A 17,688-nucleotide genomic window follows, 5' to 3' on the forward strand; every position below is an offset into this window, starting at 1 on the left:
TGTTCAAAATGCTCTGTGTAAATTAATTCTGTTTTGTGTGTGAATTAGGAATGGGTGTTAAGAGATAAGTGTGAAGGCCATTGCTGAACCAGATGTTCTAGGGAGGAACCAGAGACAAACGCAAGGGTGCCAGGAGGCTGCAACATGTCCCTATTGGAATATCAGAGGAGGGCAGATTGATGACTCTAAAGATGAGACAGGCACCTATCAATGGAGACAAGATAGCTGTGATCAAAACCAGCCTGGGGTAACTCCCTGAGAGACTTAATGAAAGAATAAAAGGATGAGAAAAACAATTTAAGAAAACAAGGACTCATCAAACAACAATTGATTACAGCATGATGGTGCAAAACTCATTGGTTCCAAGGAAGGAAAATCACTATATAAACAGGGTGCCTTGCCATGAAACTTTGGGTTCCTCCTGCCAAGACTTCTCTGGAGCATTGTGTTGTGACTGACAACTTGGCTCCTACCTACCTGTGATCAACCTAGCTGGCCACTAGATTGATCCAGACTATGGACTGGTAACTATAACATTGATTGGCAGGCCTGTGTGTGTTATTGAATGCATATGCTAATTGTTGTATCTTCAATAAATATGGTGTATTGCCTTTTCCCCAGAAAAAGACCCTGTGTGCTTCTTATAAGCATAACACTGGGGTCTCTGCCCTCCCTGTCACCTTTAAGAGTGTTACACAGGAGAGGTGTACATTCTTAACAGTGAGAGCAATTTACCCAGAGTCCTATCTCTCTCAGGGAGCTGGAAGGGACCCTGAAAGGTCATCAAGTCCAGCCCCCTGCCTTCACTAGCAGGACCAAGTACTGATTTTGCCCCAGATCCCTAAGAGGCCCCCTCAAGGATTGAACTCTCAACCCTGGGTTTAGTAGGTCAATGCTCGAACCACTAAGCTATCCCTTCCCTGAAAAAAGAAAAAATAAATCATAGAATCTCAGTGTTAGAAGGGACCTCAGGAGATTATCTAGTCTAACCACCTGCTCAAAGCAGGACCAATCCCCTGATAGATTTTTGCCCTAGCTCCCTAAAGGTCCTCCTCACGGATTGAGCTCACAACCCTGGGTTTAGCAGGCTACTGCTCAAACCACTGAGCTATCCCTCCCCTCCTGTTAGAGTCTCTATCACTCCCCATTTTTAAATCAGGATAGGAAGTTTTTCCAAACACTCTGCTCTAGGAATTATCTGGGGGCTGGTCTCTGGCCTGTACGATACAGGAGATCAGACTAGATGATCACAATGGTCCCTTCTGGCCTTGGAATCTGTAATTTCCTTCACCTGTGTGAACTTCCCCCCATCAGTGCCCTCTCTGTATCAGTGGGGATTCCTCCCTTGTCCATTCTCTCTCTTGAGGAAGGGGAGAGGGCTAAGCACTGAGTGCTGACTGGTTGCTGCTGAGATTCCCATCTCACTGAATAATGAATGGAACCTGTAAATGGATCCTGCGGTTGAGGGCAGCAGCTGGTAACAGGACTCCCTTATCCCTGACACCCAACACTGCAGCCTAGTGTCTCGAGCAGAGCTAGCTGCTTCCCTTCCACTAAGCCTGGCCCATAGGAAGAGTTCCGGATCTGAAGCTGGGTGGGGGCAGGAGGGTGCCAGCCTTTTGGCTGTTGGCATCGTCTAGTGATAGGCAGACCTCCCGGGGGCAGTGGGGGGATGCTCTCACAAACTGCCTCTCTGCTGCTGTCCTTTCTACCCTTCACTGGTGTATCCCTGGCAGCCTTCATACCTGAGCACAAGGATCAGAAAGCTGATCCCCTTCCCACCAGCCTGGCAGCAGCAGCTATGGTCTTTCTAATGCCTCACTTCCTCTGAGTCATTCAGGAGGGACCTGGCACCTCAGCTCCCAGCAGAATTTCTCTTCCTCTGGCCCAGTGACTATGACCCCAGGCTTGACGCAGGAAAGATAGTCTCCTCCTGGGCTTATGACAAAGAGCCACCCCATCAGCAACCACAGGCATCATCATCAAACATCAGTCTGTGTTTCCAACCCCGACACCTCCAGGTTAGGAGGGGATCTATCTAGGCACTGACTGAAATGGCTGACACCACTGGGATGGCAGCACCAGGAATACCCGTGAGGTTTAAGTTGGACAATAGGAAAAATTTCCTGTCAGGGTGGTTAAGCACTGGAATAAATTGCCCAGGGAGGTTGTGGAATCTCCACCATTGGAGATTTTTAAGAGCAGATTAGACAAACATCTGTTATGGATGGTCTAAATCAGTGGTTCTCAAACTTTAGCAACCCGAGGACCCCCATTTTGATTTAAATTTTTTTGGGGACCCCCAAGCCCGTCCACTTAGCTCCAGGCCCTGCCCTCACCCCACCCCTTCCCCCAAGGCCCCACCCCCCCGCTGACTCCATCCCCCCTTCCTCCATTGTTTGCTCTCCCCCAGCAATCACTTTCACCAGGCTGGGGCAGGGGGTTGGGGTGCAGGGTGTGTGTGGGATGCAGGCTCTGGGATGGAGTTCGGGTGAAGGAGGGGGTTCGGCGTGTGGGCTCTGGGAGGGAGTTTGGATGTGGGTTCTGGACTGGGGCAAGGAGTTGGAGTGTGGGAGGGGGTGCAGGTTCCATCCAAGCAGCGCTTACTTCAGGTGGCTCCCAAAAGCGACTGGCACACCCCTCTGACAGCTCCTAGGTCAGCGGTTCAGGGGGTCTCTGTGTGCTGCCTCTTCCCAAAGGCACCGCCCCTGCAGGTCCCATTGGCTGCAGTTCCCAGCCAATGGGAGCTATAGAGTTGGCACTCAGGGCGGGGGCAGCACATGGAGACTCCCGGCCTCCACCAGGAGCTGCAGGGATGTGTCAGCTGCTTCCAGGAGTGCTGTGGAGCCAGGGCAGGTAGGAAGCCTGCTTAGCGCCGCTGCGCTGCCAGACTTCTAGCACCTAAAATCTCCCAATTTGGCTTCAGTAGCCTCTGGGAATTAGAGAGGGGGAGGAGTTGATCTGTGATGCCCGCGGATCCCCTGGAGTACCCTCGCAGACCCCAGTTTGAGAAACACTGATCTAGATAATTACTTAGTCTTGCCTTGAGTGTAGGGGACTGGACTAGAAGACATCCCTTCCAGTCCTCTGATTCTATGATTCTACCTCCGTGCTAGACAGGAAAACTACTACTGGAGCAGTTGCATCATAACTCACCTCCTGTGGCCTTGAAACATGCAGATGCAACATCACATTGCTGCATAAACGTAATAGGGTCAGGCTATCGTTTGTCCCATTAGACAAGCAGCCCCCTAAGCCCCCCTGAAATGCACCTAATGGCTCTTGACTCCAACCTCTATAGCCCCCAAGGTGATTTTATCAAATGGCCAGCAAACACGTCTGGCAGAGAAGAGAGTGGGGTTTAATAGGTTCTCTTCGGGGGACAGTTTTGTAGCTGTTCTCAAGAGTGGCAGTAATGGTAAGATAATGGCCTATGTTCTCATAGCAGCTTCTAGCCCAAAGGAGGCCAAAAAAGGAATCACTTCACCCAGAACTGCCATGCAGCCATCTCTGGGATGGAACATGGCAGCTCTTTAACAGAATCCTAAAACACTAAACAACAATTTAGGATATTAAGTCCTGCATCCAACTGAAAATGCAGGGGGAAATGTGAAGAACAGCAGATTATCAATGACACCATAGCCAGAAATGGGCCAGGACCAGAGCTACTACCCTGATACGTGTGAAAAGTGAGTTGGAATCTTTCACACCCACTAATGGTCAAGGCTTTGGTTTTACAGCTCATCCAAAATACAGCAGCCCCTCCACCAGCACACTCACACCTAGCGCCATCCAGTGGTGAGTGCAGGAATTCCTTATACACTCTAGTTTGCAAAGGGCTTTGGTATGAAAGTGCTGTAGAAATGCAAGGCATTATTATTACAGCCTAATCTGGAAACAGAGAGATTTTCTCTGACAGAACCAGCTGGCTCAAGCATCTGTTCTACCCCACAAAGTGCCCAGAATGTAAAAATGAGCAGCATAGTGGGAGCATTTGTAAATGTGTCTCCCTTGCCATGCAGAAGCTGCTGAGGTGGGGAGAAGGGCCCATATTCTCCAATGTGCCTAGTTCCCATTGAAATGCACCTAAATCCCTTTGAGCATCTGGGCCAAGGTGCTTCACACAGGCAACCAGGGTTCTCTGGCTGCTGAAGTAGGAATCAGAGTAGCAGCCGTGTTAGGCTGTATCAGCAAAAAGAACAGGAGTACTTGTGGCACCTTAGAGACTAGCAAATTTGTTTGAGCATAAGCTTTCCTGTTCTTTTTGAAGTAGGAATAAATCTCTTTTTACACAATAGAAAGAAAATACTGTCACTAGCAGTAAAAGGCTGCCCTATGTGTAGGGCCCTACCAAATTCACAGCTGTGAAAAATGTGTCATGGACCATAAAATCTGGTCTCTGCCGTGAAATCTGGTCTTTTGTTTCCTTTCACCCTGTACTATACAGATTTCATGGGAGAGACCAATGTTTCTCAAAAACAGGTTTGGGAGGAGTCGCAAGGTTATTGTAGGGTGATTGCAGGATTGCCAGCCTTACTTCTGTGCTGCCTTCAGATCTGGGCAGTCAGAGAGTGGCGGCTGCTGGCCGGGCGCCTGGCTCTGAAGGCAGTGCCACTGCCAGCAGCAGCGCAGAAGTAAGGGTGGCAATGCCATACCATGCCACCCTTACTTCTGCCCCGCTGCCTTCAAAGCTGGGTGGCTGGAGAATGGCAGCTGCTGACTGAGGGCCCAGCTCTGAAGGCAGCAGTGCAGGAGTAAGGGTGACTATACCACACCAGGCCATCCTTACTTCTGCAAAGCTGCTGGTGGTAGTGCTGCCTTAAGAGCTGGGCTCCTGGACAGCAGCTGCCACTCTCCAGCCGCCTAGCTCTGAAGGCAGCACAGAAGTAAGGGTGGCAATACCGCGACCCCCCCTACAATATCTTTGTGCCCCCCTCCCACTAACCTCTTTTGGGTCAGGACCCCAGTTACAACACTGTGAAATTTCAGATTTAAATATCTGAAATCATGAAATTTATTATTTTTAAAAATCTAGGACCATGAAATTGACCAAAATGGACCATGAATTTGGTAGGGCTCTACCTATGTGTACGGAACCTGCTGTGCAAAGGGCCTGTCAGTCAAGCCATTCTCACTGTGGCCTTCGCTACACACAAAGTTGTACTGGTTTAACTGAATTGCTTTTAAATCAACTTAAATTAGTGTAGTGCAAAGACCCACATGCACTCTTGAATTGGTTTAAAAGTGTTTTTTGTCAATTCAGTTTAAACCAATTAGAAGCCAAATTAAACTAAATTTATGTAAGCCACATTTAAATCAATTTAGGTGCGTCCACACAAGGTTTTTCACTGATTTAACTAAACTGATTTAAAAGCACATTGTAGTGAAACTGGCACAAGTCTGTGTGCAGATCAGGCATAGACCATTGTCACTCCTGGTCAATAGCTTTCAGATGAATGATGAGAGCATAAAGGGGTTCTGACATCAGCAAACTGGCTGCACTGAAAATTCACTCCTTCCCACTTTCTTTACCCCTTGGTTCAGCAAAGCCATGACTTTAAGCACAGCACTAGAGGTGAATGTATTGCCATGATTAGAATCTGGGCCACGATCCTTCCCTCTGCCACTAATTACACCTGTGATTACTGACAGGGAAACAATTATAAGGAGCATCTCTTCCCTGAGGAGGGACGACAAAAATCGTACAATGGTTTTCATGTTTCTTGTGCCTCCAGAACAAATGCGCTCAGTTTTTGACAGACAGCCCTGGGATCAGAGAGCAAAGCTGGGCTTGTGCCTTCCCATGCATCATTGCTGGTCATTAAAATTCTGCAGACCACATTACAGCTTCAGTGACACCATTGTGTTCTGGGATCAGATAACTGGCCTTGTCACTGAAACTCAGTTGAGAGTTCTGTTGATGAAAAGGGCTACATGAGAGGTAGGTATTTATGATTAATATTTTATTAATCATTATTATTATTGATGATGATAATTATGCACAAGCCAGAATACAATCTGGCTCACTTTCCCAGAGCTGTGTGACTTTCCAGGAGTTAAGTGCAGTCAAACGTTATTGGGGTTTTTGTTTGTTTGGTCACTAAAGTCAGGAAAAGTGAGTCGGACACAAACAGGTAGCAGGTCTGCTGAGCATGGAGAGGGTCACTGCTGCAGACACATTCAAAGCAGAATCTCACTTTAAGCATCTAACTCACTTTTCCTAGCCCATTCAGTTTGTTTACTTTTTGCCTTTTACTCAGCAGGGCTAGTGAAACAGGCTGGTCAATTTCCTGTTCTATTTCTTGTCAGTTTCACTTCCTGGTTCCCATGCACTGGCCCAAGTCTGGGCTGAGGACACTGCAGGATGTTGGCTAAACTCAAGCTACAGAGATATCAATGAAATGTGAAAAGAAACACATGAAAGTCTATTAGCTGGAGTCCAGCTCTGTAAATCCTGAGACACGGACAGCGAACCAAGTAACTGCCTCCTCCAGCCAGTGACTGGCTCGGCAAGAGGAGTCTCTAATCCCCAATTCATTGTCACTGGAGTGGAGGGGACATTTCCCCCTCTCCCAGGGATGCTAGAGAGGACTTTCTCCTCCACCCAGGCCTGGCCTCCGCTGGGATGTTTATAAGCCAATGCGCCTGGGATCGCTTTCTTAGCCTAGCCTCAGTATTGACTTTGCCTTAGGTTAGTGGATTAATAATTAATACAGGCTGCAGCCCTGCAGGCAGGCTGCAAGGAGCAGCTCGTGTTATTTGTGGCTCCCCATCAGCAGGTGGACGAGAGGGCATGGTCGCTGCCAGGCTTACCATGTGTATGCCACCTTCCTAATGAGAAGCAGCAAAGAATCCTGTGGCACCTTATAGACTAACAGACGTTTTGCAGCATGAGCTTTCGTGGGTGAATACCCACTTCTTCGGATGCAAGCAGTGGAAATTTCCAGGGGCAGGTGTATATATAAGCAAGCAAGAAGCAAGATAGAGATAACGAGGTTAGATCAATCAGGGAGGATGAGGCCCTGTTCCAGCAGCTGAGTTGTGAAAACCAAGGGAGGAGAAACTGGTTCTGTAATTGGCAAGCCATTCACAGTCTTTGTTTAGTCATGAGCTGATGGTGTTAAATTTAGAGATGAACTGGAGCTCAAGCTCTAGCTTGCTTCTTGCTTGCTTATATATACACCTGCCCCTGGAAATTTCCACTGCTTGCATCCGAAGAAGTGGGTATTCACCCACGAAAGCTCATGCTGCAAAACGTCTGTTAGTCTATAAGGTGCCACAGGATTCTTTGCTACTTCTATAGAACCAGACTAACACGGCTACCCCGATACTTCCTAATGAGAGTAACACAGCTGTGCCCCCGCAGAGAACATGGCCCCAACTGCCCCTCCCAGACAGCATGTCCCGTGCAGCTACCCCCACTTTCCTGTAGACACATATGGCCCCCACTGCTACCCCAGAGACAGCAGGTTTCCCACAATTACCCCCACACCTGCAGCCCTCCGTGCCCCGAAAGCCTGTCCCCAATGGCACTCCTCACTCCTCCTGCAGAGCAGGCATCCCAGAGGAAAAGGAGGGCTCTCACTCTTCCCCATACATCTCCCTCTCCCAAGCCCATGCTCCCTGCTGCACCTGCAAACACTCTCAGTGACAGCCAGACTCTTTACAAACGCAGTGTCCTGGCACACACAGACTCTGCTACCACATTGCATACAACAACTCGGCACCCTAACTGTACGCTCTCCCTTCCCCACTACAGACAAACACTAGCACCTCCTTACCCCCTTCCATTCTTCCACCACACACAATCCCCCCTGCACAGCCTCTCTCTCACACACTCCCCCTGCATGCTCTCTCTCTCTCTCTCACTCACACACACACACACCACTGTAGTAGATACACGGTAAAAAAACCCTGTGAACCTCACCTTTTCTTTGGCTTAAGCTCCTCTCTGCAAACTTCCCTTTTCTTCCAGGGCTCAGTGGGACCAGACTGCATGCAAAGGGTGCTGGAATGTTGCTTCGACATGGAATCTCCTGGGTAGTTATCCCAGTGCCAGCTCTTACAAGACAGCTCGCCCCTCCCTAGAAGTTGTGGCCACCTTCCCTATGCCATCTCCATGGTGCCAGGGCCATGCCATCAGCTTGGGACTCTGGAGCCTCAGGGCAGGCAGTTTCTTCCCAGTGGTGCCTGCTGTCTCCAGGATCTCAGTCTCTCCTCCCAGGAGTGGAGCTGGGGCTGGACCCTCCCACCATCTCCTGGAGGGAGAATGTCGGGAGAGTGAGCTCTCACCACCACCCTAGCTGGCTCCCTGGCTCGTCTCTCCTCCCACTTCAAGCAGCACAGAGAGCTCATTCACAACCCTCCCTTCCAGGGCTGAGAACAACAGAACCGTTTGTATCCATCTGCAGCATTGACATCAACAAAGACATTGTCACTGGAGATCATGCACTCCTTCCCCATTTCTCCTGCTAGGCACAGCAAAATCCAGCCCTACCAACCATGGCAGGAGCCCAGGGCACGGAGCATGCAGATAAAACAGCCAGGGCTGGGAGCTTGTGGCAGGCACTGCTGTTCACCTGTGGAGCCACTGGCTTTTGGGGCCAGGTGCCACTTGATGACAGGACAGGTTTCCATTGGTGGCTAGTGGAGAGGGCCCTATCCGTAACCCAGCTCCATGCAGGCAGGCTTGATGGGCTAGAAAGCCGACAGGTTCCTGGCTCACCTGGCAGCTGCCAGCAGGGGTGGGGTTTCAAGATTGGCTGAGATTTCTCAGTAAACACAGTGAGAGGTTCAATACAGCAGGGCCAGTTCCACCCAGCAGGGCTGTGGGAGAGGCAGACAGCAAGCCCCACTCTGGCTGCTCATTGGCCAGGAATGGTCTCCCATGTGCTGGGGCTGGGAAATGGCTTCATACCGCTCAGGAGGTTGCTCACAGTGGGCCTGGTTGGAAGCCAATTGTAAGGTTTTGAGAGGTTTTTAAGGCCCAGCTTGACAAAGCCCTGGCTGGGATGATTTAGTTGGGGGTTGGTCTTGCTTTGAGCAGGGGGTTAGACTAGACACCTCCTGAGGCCCCTTCCAGCCCTGAGAGTCTATGAAATCTGTGGGAATCTTTCCACAGACTACAGTGATCTTTGGAATGGGCTCAGCATGCGAGCTGGAAACCCTTGTTGGCTGGCACTGCTCCAAGCACCTCCTCCAGCACACCGCTTCGCAGACTGGGAGGGACCAGCCTTTCCCCAGAGGCAGGGCCGGCTCCAGGCAACAGCGCAGCAAGCAGTTGCTTGGGGTGGCCAACAGAAAGGGGCGGCATGTCCAGGTCTTCGGCAGCAATTCGGCAGTGGGTCCCTCGGTCCCTCTCGAAGGGAAGGACCTGCTACAGAAGAATGAAGCGGCAGCGGTGGAACTGCCAATCGCGGCTTTTTTTTTTTGTTTCCTGCCGCCTGGGGTGGCAAAAACGCTGGAGCCGGCCCTGCCCAGAGGCTTAGCCCCATTCCACAGGGGGCTCTGAAAAGCAGGGGGGGGAACCTTGCTGCTTTGACCTTTGGGGGAGCTGAGATCTGGATCTGAACTCTGGGCTGAGGCCTGTCTCAGAGATCCTATCCAAGGCAGAGTCAGTCTGTGCTCAGCTCCACCCCCATTGCAAGCCAGAAGCTGACATCTCAGCCCACACCTGGTCTCCTTAGTCACATCACTGTCCCAGTCTCACTGATTCCCCAGCCAACCTTTCGCTCACTGAATTGCTGATCCCCACCCTTTACTCCTTATTTATTTATAGACTTTTTGCATCATCAGGGAGTAGCTGAATCCCTGCCAAGCTATTAAAGTCCAATACAATCACACAAACTCTCTCTTCATTGAAAGACCATGGCATTATTTTTTCTGGTGTATTTAAGTGGGTGAGGTTGACTATGGCTTATCTTGCCTGTGGCTATTGTCTTCTCTGCAAAACAGATGAATTTTTTTTACAGGGGGGTCATGACTGCACGTTAGCCAGCCCACTGTCAAGTCCTACCATGGGTCAACACTATTCTCCTGCCCATGGTTGACCTCGCCTATCCTCCTGTGCCCATTATCAGTGTAAAAACACACATTCTTTGGCAGTGAAGACAAAGCCTGCATGTGGAGAGCTCTTGAGGGGAAGCTAAGCTGAAGAGATGAGTTTTGCTTTGAGTTCTGATCCCTCTGAGGCCTGTGGTCTCATCTCTCATGTTTCTCAGGGAGTTCCACAGTCTAAGCCCTGCTCCCATGAGAGTTCTGACTCCTGCACTCACGAACCTCCCCCGTTGGAGACATTGTCAGGGCCTCGGAGGAACATAGTTGTCATGGGACATTGTGCTCACGGAGGGAGAGGCGTCTCTCAGACAGCAGGGTCCGTACCTTGGAGGGCTGGGACAGCAGAGTCCTGTGCTGGACTCTATTCAATGGGGTGCAGCGCTGGAGTGATGTGCTTAGGGCACAGGCATGCTGCTAAGCAGACAGGCTGCTGTGCATGGCACTAGTTGGCATATTCCCAGGGCGTGCAGCTCCATCCTGGCAGCTGAGATGCACTAATGGAGCCGGGAGGTCCCAAATGTCCTCACCCTGGCCAGGTCTGTGTCAGACAGGACAGGACACAATCGTCTGGCTAGTCACAGTCGGAGGGGGGTAGTTTGTGCTGCCTGGGCTATTTGGGCAGCCGGTATCCCCGAGGGGCAGGTGCCCTTGATCGTGGGGGAAGTTATGGAAGAGGAGAGATCTTCATGGCACTTCCCTCTTCATAGCAGCATTGCCTCCGTCTCACCTGGGTGCAGCGTTCACCAGCTGCTCTTTGTCCAGGGGCTGGTCCCAGCCAGGCACCAGGACAGCAGGGAGAGGGAGCTGGTCACATCTGCCAGAGGGGACACATATCGCTGGGTGCCACCTGTGTATGGCTGGCATTTCAGCCCCTAGTGTTTAATCAGTTCCTCTCGTGGCTTCATATAGCTGCTGAACCTCCATCGCTAATCATCTCATATCACCCCTTATTTCCACTATCAGCAGTCCCTGCCACGACCACTGCAGCCAGGCCAGGATGTAGGAAGACCCTGTGTGGTGAAACTACGCGGCTCAGGATGGCAGATACACAGCCAAAGGTGACCACAGGGTCGGTCTGTGTCTAGCAGCCTCAGTACAGAATCCCCTTTTAGTCACTATAATCAAGGCCTGTCTCTTTTGTATGGTGAGGGATGTTGCATCCACCACCCACCCACTCACAGACTGGCACTGTTAGCTTAGGGAGAGGGGTTCTGGCCCAGCCACTAGAGATTTCCCACCTGAGGCTCAGTCGCTGCTCTGAAAGATGCCTCTACCAGGCCTGTCTCTGATTCCCATGGCCTCTATTCATGCCTGGATCCAGCCCATACCTGGCCATGATGCTGCCCGCAGATCTGTGTGGGGAGGAGGGGTAGGGCCTGGCCTGGGGCATGAAGCAGTGTTTTGTTCAGAGGAAACAAACCGGCCCTTTGCTGGCAGCTCCTGATGGGGAGCTGGGGACTGAGGTGGCCCACAGGCTCCTTTGTCCCCAGCAGGCAGCGTAAGCGGAGCTGAAGTGCTCTTTCCACCCATGGCAGCAGTGGAACCCTGCTCCCATCTGCCAGGACCGCCTAACACATCACCCCAGGCACAGAATAGGGGCCATTGTTCAGCCAGCCCCAGCCCTGGCTTCCTCCCATCTGCCTGCAAATCAGACTGCTGCTTTTAAAGGGGATGATACAGCAGCGCTTTGCTCCCCGGGGCTTGTTGTGCCCTGCCCCAGGCAGCCCTTGAGGTCATAGAATCATAGAATCTCAGGGTTGGAAGGGACTTCAGGAGGTATCTAGTCCAACCCCCTGCTCAAAGCAGGACCAATCCCCAGACAGATTTTTGCCCCAGTTCCCTAAATGGCCCCCTCAAGGATTGAACTCACAACCCTGGGCTTAGCAGGCCAATGCTCAAACCACTGAGCTATCCCTCCTCCCCGAGGTCCTGCTCAGACGAAGCCAGCATTTGCTGTGCTGGGCAATGAGCCCTGTGCCTTCATATGTCTTTCTCATCTCCTCCCACTCCTCCTTGCCCTCCATATTGCACCCCTCACTTGCCATCTTGCATGGCTGGTGCAGCCCCATGCAAGATGCCTAACACCTCACATTGCACCTCCTGGTCCTTGCCCACCCCTCGCCCTGTGCTGTGCACTGCTGACCGTGGGCCTTTGTACTCCTTGAGCTGCATGCGTCATAAGGCATCTTCCATGCCTTGTGTCACACCTTGGCCTAGTTTACACTGGCAAAAAGGGACCTGTAATTTTCCATCAGTAGAGTAATGATAGAAGCTGTAGTGTAGACAGTGTTCAGAGGCTGCACATACATTACAGCAGACACTGCCTGAAATATGGTTCTCGTTTTTGCAAGCGTGAACCCAGTCCTTGTGTCTGGAAGAACTCCCCTGTGTTACGGTGTCACACTTAACAGGGTGAGCCCCCAAAGGTTGCCCAGGTTAGATCAGAACAGAATCAGTCAGCAGCATATACCTGGCGCTTGAACTCAGTGGCTCATGAGCCCCAGACAGCTGTTGGTAAATGCCCTGAATAGGCCATGAAGCAGATCTGAATTCTGCAGCTCAGGCCAAATCACCCGGTGTCATTCATACTGGGTTTGGATCTGGATCTAGGCTTCGTGAGTGTTTGGCTCCAGGGTATGGATTTGCCCCATCTCTAGTAGCACTGCCTTCTCCATAGACTACCAGAATCCTGGGGCATAGTAAGGCTCTCTCTCTGCACCCTGAGGCCTTACTTTATACTCAAAGCATATCTAACCAGAGGACCTCCCAGCCACAGGATATCATGAAGGTCATGAGCTTAGCAGGGTTCCAAAGAGAATGAGAGACTGATAAGAATCTGAAAATCCACAGCTATTTTAGCTACGATAAAAATGTGGAAGAGAAATCAACTCTCATGCTTCAGGGGTCAGGAACAAACATCTCCCATGGGCAGGATAGACGATAACTGTCTAGGGTGGAGGATTTACACCTTCTTCTGAAGGATCTTACATGGGCCTTTGTTAGAGACTTGAGCTGAAAGATGCCTCTGCCAGTCTAGGGTCCTACATCTGTCTAGCTCCCAGCCACTGCCATGGTTCATCAGGCTCCCAGCTGCTGGCTTAGTGCCTTTTGTTTGGGGACTGTGATACAGGCCCCTGACAAGCTCTGGCCTTCAGCAAAGCAGGTCGGAGAGAGCCACAAGCTCCTCCCACCAACTTAAGGGCCCAAGTCTCCATGGCAATGAGCAGCCCGCCCACCACCCCCTTGACCAGCTCTGGAATGGGGAGAATTCCAGATGCATGCCAGTGGTTCAGCTCTGCCCTCGAGGTCTCTATTCATCAGGAGGACAAGGAAGGGGCACAGTGAGTGTGTGTTCCTTGCCTTTGTACTTCTGATCAGATTGGCCCGCCACCCCCTTTCACCCCATCCCATTCCAGGGTCTGGAGAGGAAGCAGCCCCCTGAAAGCTGTAGCCAGGACAGGGACTTTGACAGCGCCCATGCTGTGGCAGGGGATCTTTGTACTGATCCATGCTGGCCGGCGTAGGAGCAGTGCTTGCTGCTGTGCGCTCAGTCTAACAAAGGCAGCCAGGGCAGGGCCAGAAAGAACTAGGTGCTTGCTGAGAGCCTAGATTCTGGACATTATGTCACCAGCCAGTACAGCCCCACTCTGGGGGAGCTGCTGGGAGGAGCTGACAGCACTGCACAGGAGACTGGGTAACAGGGAAAAGTCACATTTCACTGCCCCAGGGAGAGCACCCTGGTCATGCTGCACAGATACAGCCCAGGTCGAGTGGCCAGGTCTTTCCATTCTCCTGGCACTGCAGAGCAGCAGGCAGCCACGAGGGGCATTTAAAAATGCTTAATCGTGGGAGGCAGGCATTAAAGCTTTCCATGGGGGGAGGGCAATTCACCAAGGCATCAATTTCTCTGTTCCTGGGAAAAGCCTTGACCTCTCTGCTGAGACTGCTGGCAAAGGGGCCGAGGCATGCCAAGCAGCGTGTTGATACTTGTCTTAGACCTTGTTTACATTGAAAGGTTTTGCTGCTCTGTCAGCATAGTTACAGATGAACTGCCTGCCCCCAGTGTGGACATATACTGGCATATCTAACAGCACTAAGGCTAGGAGAGTTTCATCTGGTTCAGGGTGACAAACTAAGCCTAATAGACATAAACCCTTTTATACCAGTATAACAGCTACTCCAGAGCTTTTCCCGAGGCCACTATATCAGGCTCCTGCCCCATTCTGGGACACCAGGACGATCAGTGAGTTATCTTACATGTCTATACACAAATGCAAGAAGCCTGGGGAACAAGCAGGGAGAACTAGAAGTCCTGGCACAGTCAAGGAATTATGATGTAATTGGAATAACAGAGACTTAGGGCTAGTCTACACTTACCTGCTGGGTTGACGCGGTGAGTTCGACTTCTCGGAGTTCGAACTATCGCGTCTAATCTGGACGCGATAGTTCGAACTCCCCGCGCGCTCCGGTCGACTCCGGTACTCCACCACTGCAAACGGCTTCGATTCCACAGCGTCTGGACGGGTGAGTAGTTCGAACTAGGGTACTTCGAATTCAGCTACGCTATTCACGTAGCTGAATTTGCGTACCCTAGTTCGACCCCCCTTCTTAGTGTGGACCAGCCCTTGGTGGGATAACTCACATGATTGGAGTACTGTCATGGATGGATATAAACTGTTCAGGAAGGATAGGCAGGGCAGAAAAGGAGGGGGAGTTGTGTTGTATGTAAGGGAGCAGTATGACTGCTCAGAGCTCCAGTATGAAACTGCAGAAAAACCTGAGAGTCTCGGGATTAAATTTAGAAGTATGAACAACAAGGGTAATGTCGTAGTGGGAGTCTGCTACAGACCACCAGACCAGGGGGATGAGGTGGACGAGGCTTTCTTCCAGCAACTAACAGAAGTTGCTAGATCACAGGCCCTGGTTCTCATGGGTGACTTTAATCACCCCGATATCTGCTGGGAGAGCAATACAGCAGTGCACAGACAATCCAGGAAGTTTCTGGAAAGTGTAGGGGACAATTTCCTGGTGCAAGTGCTGGAGGAACCAACTAGGGGAAAGGCTCTTCTTGACCTGCTGCTCACAAACAAGGAAGAAATAGTAGAGGAAGCAATAGTGGATGGGAACCTGGGAGGTAGTGACCATGAGATGGTCGAGTTCAGGATCCTGACACAAGGAAGAAAGGCGAGCAGTAGAACAGAGACCCTGGACTTCAGAAAAGCAGACTTCGACTCCCTCAGGGAACTGATGGGCAAGGTCCCCTGGGAGAATAACATGACGGGGAAAGGAGTCGAGGAAAGCTGGCTGTATTTTAAAGAATCCTTATTGAGGTTGCAGGAACAAACCATCCTGATGTGTAGGAAGAAAAGTAAATATGGCAGGCGACCAGCTTGGCTTAACAGTGAAATCCTTGCTCGTCTTAAACACAAAAAAACAGCTTACAAGAAGTGGAAGATTGGACAAATAACCAGGGAGGAGTATAAGAGTATTGCTCAGGCATGCAGGAGTGAAATTAGGAAGGCCAAATCACACTTGGAGTTGCAGCTAGCCGGAGATGTTAGGAGTAACAAGAAGGGTTTCTTCAGGTATGTTAGCAACAGGAAGAAAGTCAAGGAAAGTGAGGGCCCCTTGCTGAATGAGGGAGGGAACCTAGTGACAGAGGATGTGGAGAAAGCTAGTGTACTCAATGCTTTTTTTGCCTCTGTCTTCACAGACAAGGTCAGCTCCCAGACAGCTGCACTCTGCAGCACGGTATGGGGAGGAGGTGACCAGCTCTCTGTGGAGAAACAAGTAGTTCGGGACTATTTAGAAAAGCTGGACGAGCACAAGTCCATGGGGCCGGATGCGCTGCATCCGAGGGTGCTAAAGGAGTTGGCCAACGAGATTGCAGAGCCATTGGCCATTATCTTTGAAAAATCATGGCGATCGGGGGAGGTCCCGGATGACTGAAAAAAAGCTAATGTAGTGCCCATCTTTAAAAAAGGGAAGAAGGAAGATCCAGGGAACTACAGGCCAGTCAGTCTCATCTCAGTCCCTGGAAAAATCATGGAACAGGTCCTCAAGGAATCAATTCTGAACCACTTAAAGGAGGGGAAAGTGATCAGGAACAGTCAGCATGGATTCACCAAGGGCAAGTCATGCCTGACTAACCTAATTGCCTTCTATGATGAGATAACCGGCTCTGTGGATGAGGGGAAAGCAGTGGATGTGCTATTTCTGGACTTTAGCAAAGCTTTTGATACAGTCTCCCACAGTATTCTTGCCAGCAAGTTAAAGAAGTCTGGGCTGGATGAATGGACGGTAAGGTGGATAGAAAACTGGCTAGATGGTTGGGCTCAACGGGTAGTGATCAATGGTTCCATGTCTAGTTGGCAGCCCATATCAAGTGGAGTGCCCCAAGGATCGGTGCTGGGGCCGGTTTTGTTCAATATCTTCATTAACGATCTGGAGGATGGTGTGGACTGCACCCTTAGCAAGTTTGCAGAAGACACTAAACTGGGAGGAGTGGTTGATACGCTGGAGGGTAGGGATAGGATACAGAGGGACCTAGACAAATTAGAGGATTGGGCCAAAAGAAATATGATGAGGTTCAACAAGGACAAGTGCAGAATCCTGCACTTAGGACGGAAGAATCCCATGCACTGCTACAGACTAGGGACCGAATGGCTGGGCAGCAGTTCTGCAGAAAAGGACCTAGGGGTTACGGTGGACAAAAAGCTGAATATGAGTCAACAGTGTGCCCTTGTTGCCAAGAAGGCTAATGGCATTTTGGGTTGTATAAGTAGGGGCATTTCCAGCAGATCGAGGGATGTGATCATTCCCCTCTATTCAGCACTGGTGAGGCCTCATTTGGAGTACGGGGTCCAGTTTTGGGCCCCACACTACAAGAAGGATGTGGATAAATTGGAGAGAGTCCAGTGGAGGGCAACAAAAATGATTAGGGGGCTGGAGCACATGACTTATGAGGAGAGGCTGAGGGAACTGGGATTGTTTAGTCTGCAGAAGAGAAGAATGAGGGGGGATTTGATAGCTGCTTTCAACTACCTGAAAGGGGGTTCCAAAGAGGATGGATCTAGACTGTTCTCAGTGGTAGAAGATGACAGAACAAGGAGTAATGGTCTCAAGTTGCAGAGGGGGAGGTTTAGGTTGGACATTAGGAAAAACTTTTTCACTAGTAGGGTGGTGAAGAACTGGAATGGGTTACCTAGGGAGGTGGTGGAATCTCCTTCCTTAGAGGTTTTTAAGGTCAGGCTTGACAAAGCCCTGGCTGGGATGATTTAGTTGGGTTTGGTCCTTTTGAGCAGGGGGTTGGACTAGATGACCTCCTGAGGTCCCTTCCAACCCTGAGATTCTATGATTCTATGACTCACCTCCCGGACTGCCCTAGCTATGCCAGCCACATTTCTAAGAGTAGACCTGGCCTTACTAGGGTCTGGTGAGTGGTGAGACCCAATAAATGCACTTCACACAGGCCACTAACGAGCCATCAGACAATGACACATTGTAACCAATACCAACCTGGGCTGGATTTTAGCAAGTGATTTATTGTCAGTCTCATTGCCAGTCCCTGAGGCAAACTGATAGAAATAAATAGTCAGGCTATGTTGATATTGAACTAATTAATATATGAGA

The 17,688-nt window shown here is 50.6% G+C and overlaps 1 protein-coding gene across 5 annotated transcripts in view; it reads right to left on the reverse strand.

The window, feature by feature from the left end:
* The window catches only part of GAL3ST1 (galactose-3-O-sulfotransferase 1), a 44,956-nt gene that overhangs the window by 13,588 nt on the left and 13,680 nt on the right, over positions 1-17,688 (reverse strand). Inside the window, exon 1 of one of the 5 annotated variants that reach the window (XM_044990293.1) lies at positions 7,928-8,378. The exons of 3 other annotated variants lie outside the window; for them this stretch is intronic. The gene's annotated coding sequence lies outside the window, so the exon portion shown is untranslated. Of the gene's footprint in view, positions 1-7,927; positions 8,379-17,688 lie in introns of those variants that run through there. One more of the 5 variants, XM_044990295.1, reaches the window with a different exon arrangement.

The sequence above is a fragment of the Mauremys mutica genome, chromosome 16 (assembly GCF_020497125.1).
Source record: "Mauremys mutica isolate MM-2020 ecotype Southern chromosome 16, ASM2049712v1, whole genome shotgun sequence".
NCBI lineage: Eukaryota > Metazoa > Chordata > Testudines > Geoemydidae > Mauremys > Mauremys mutica.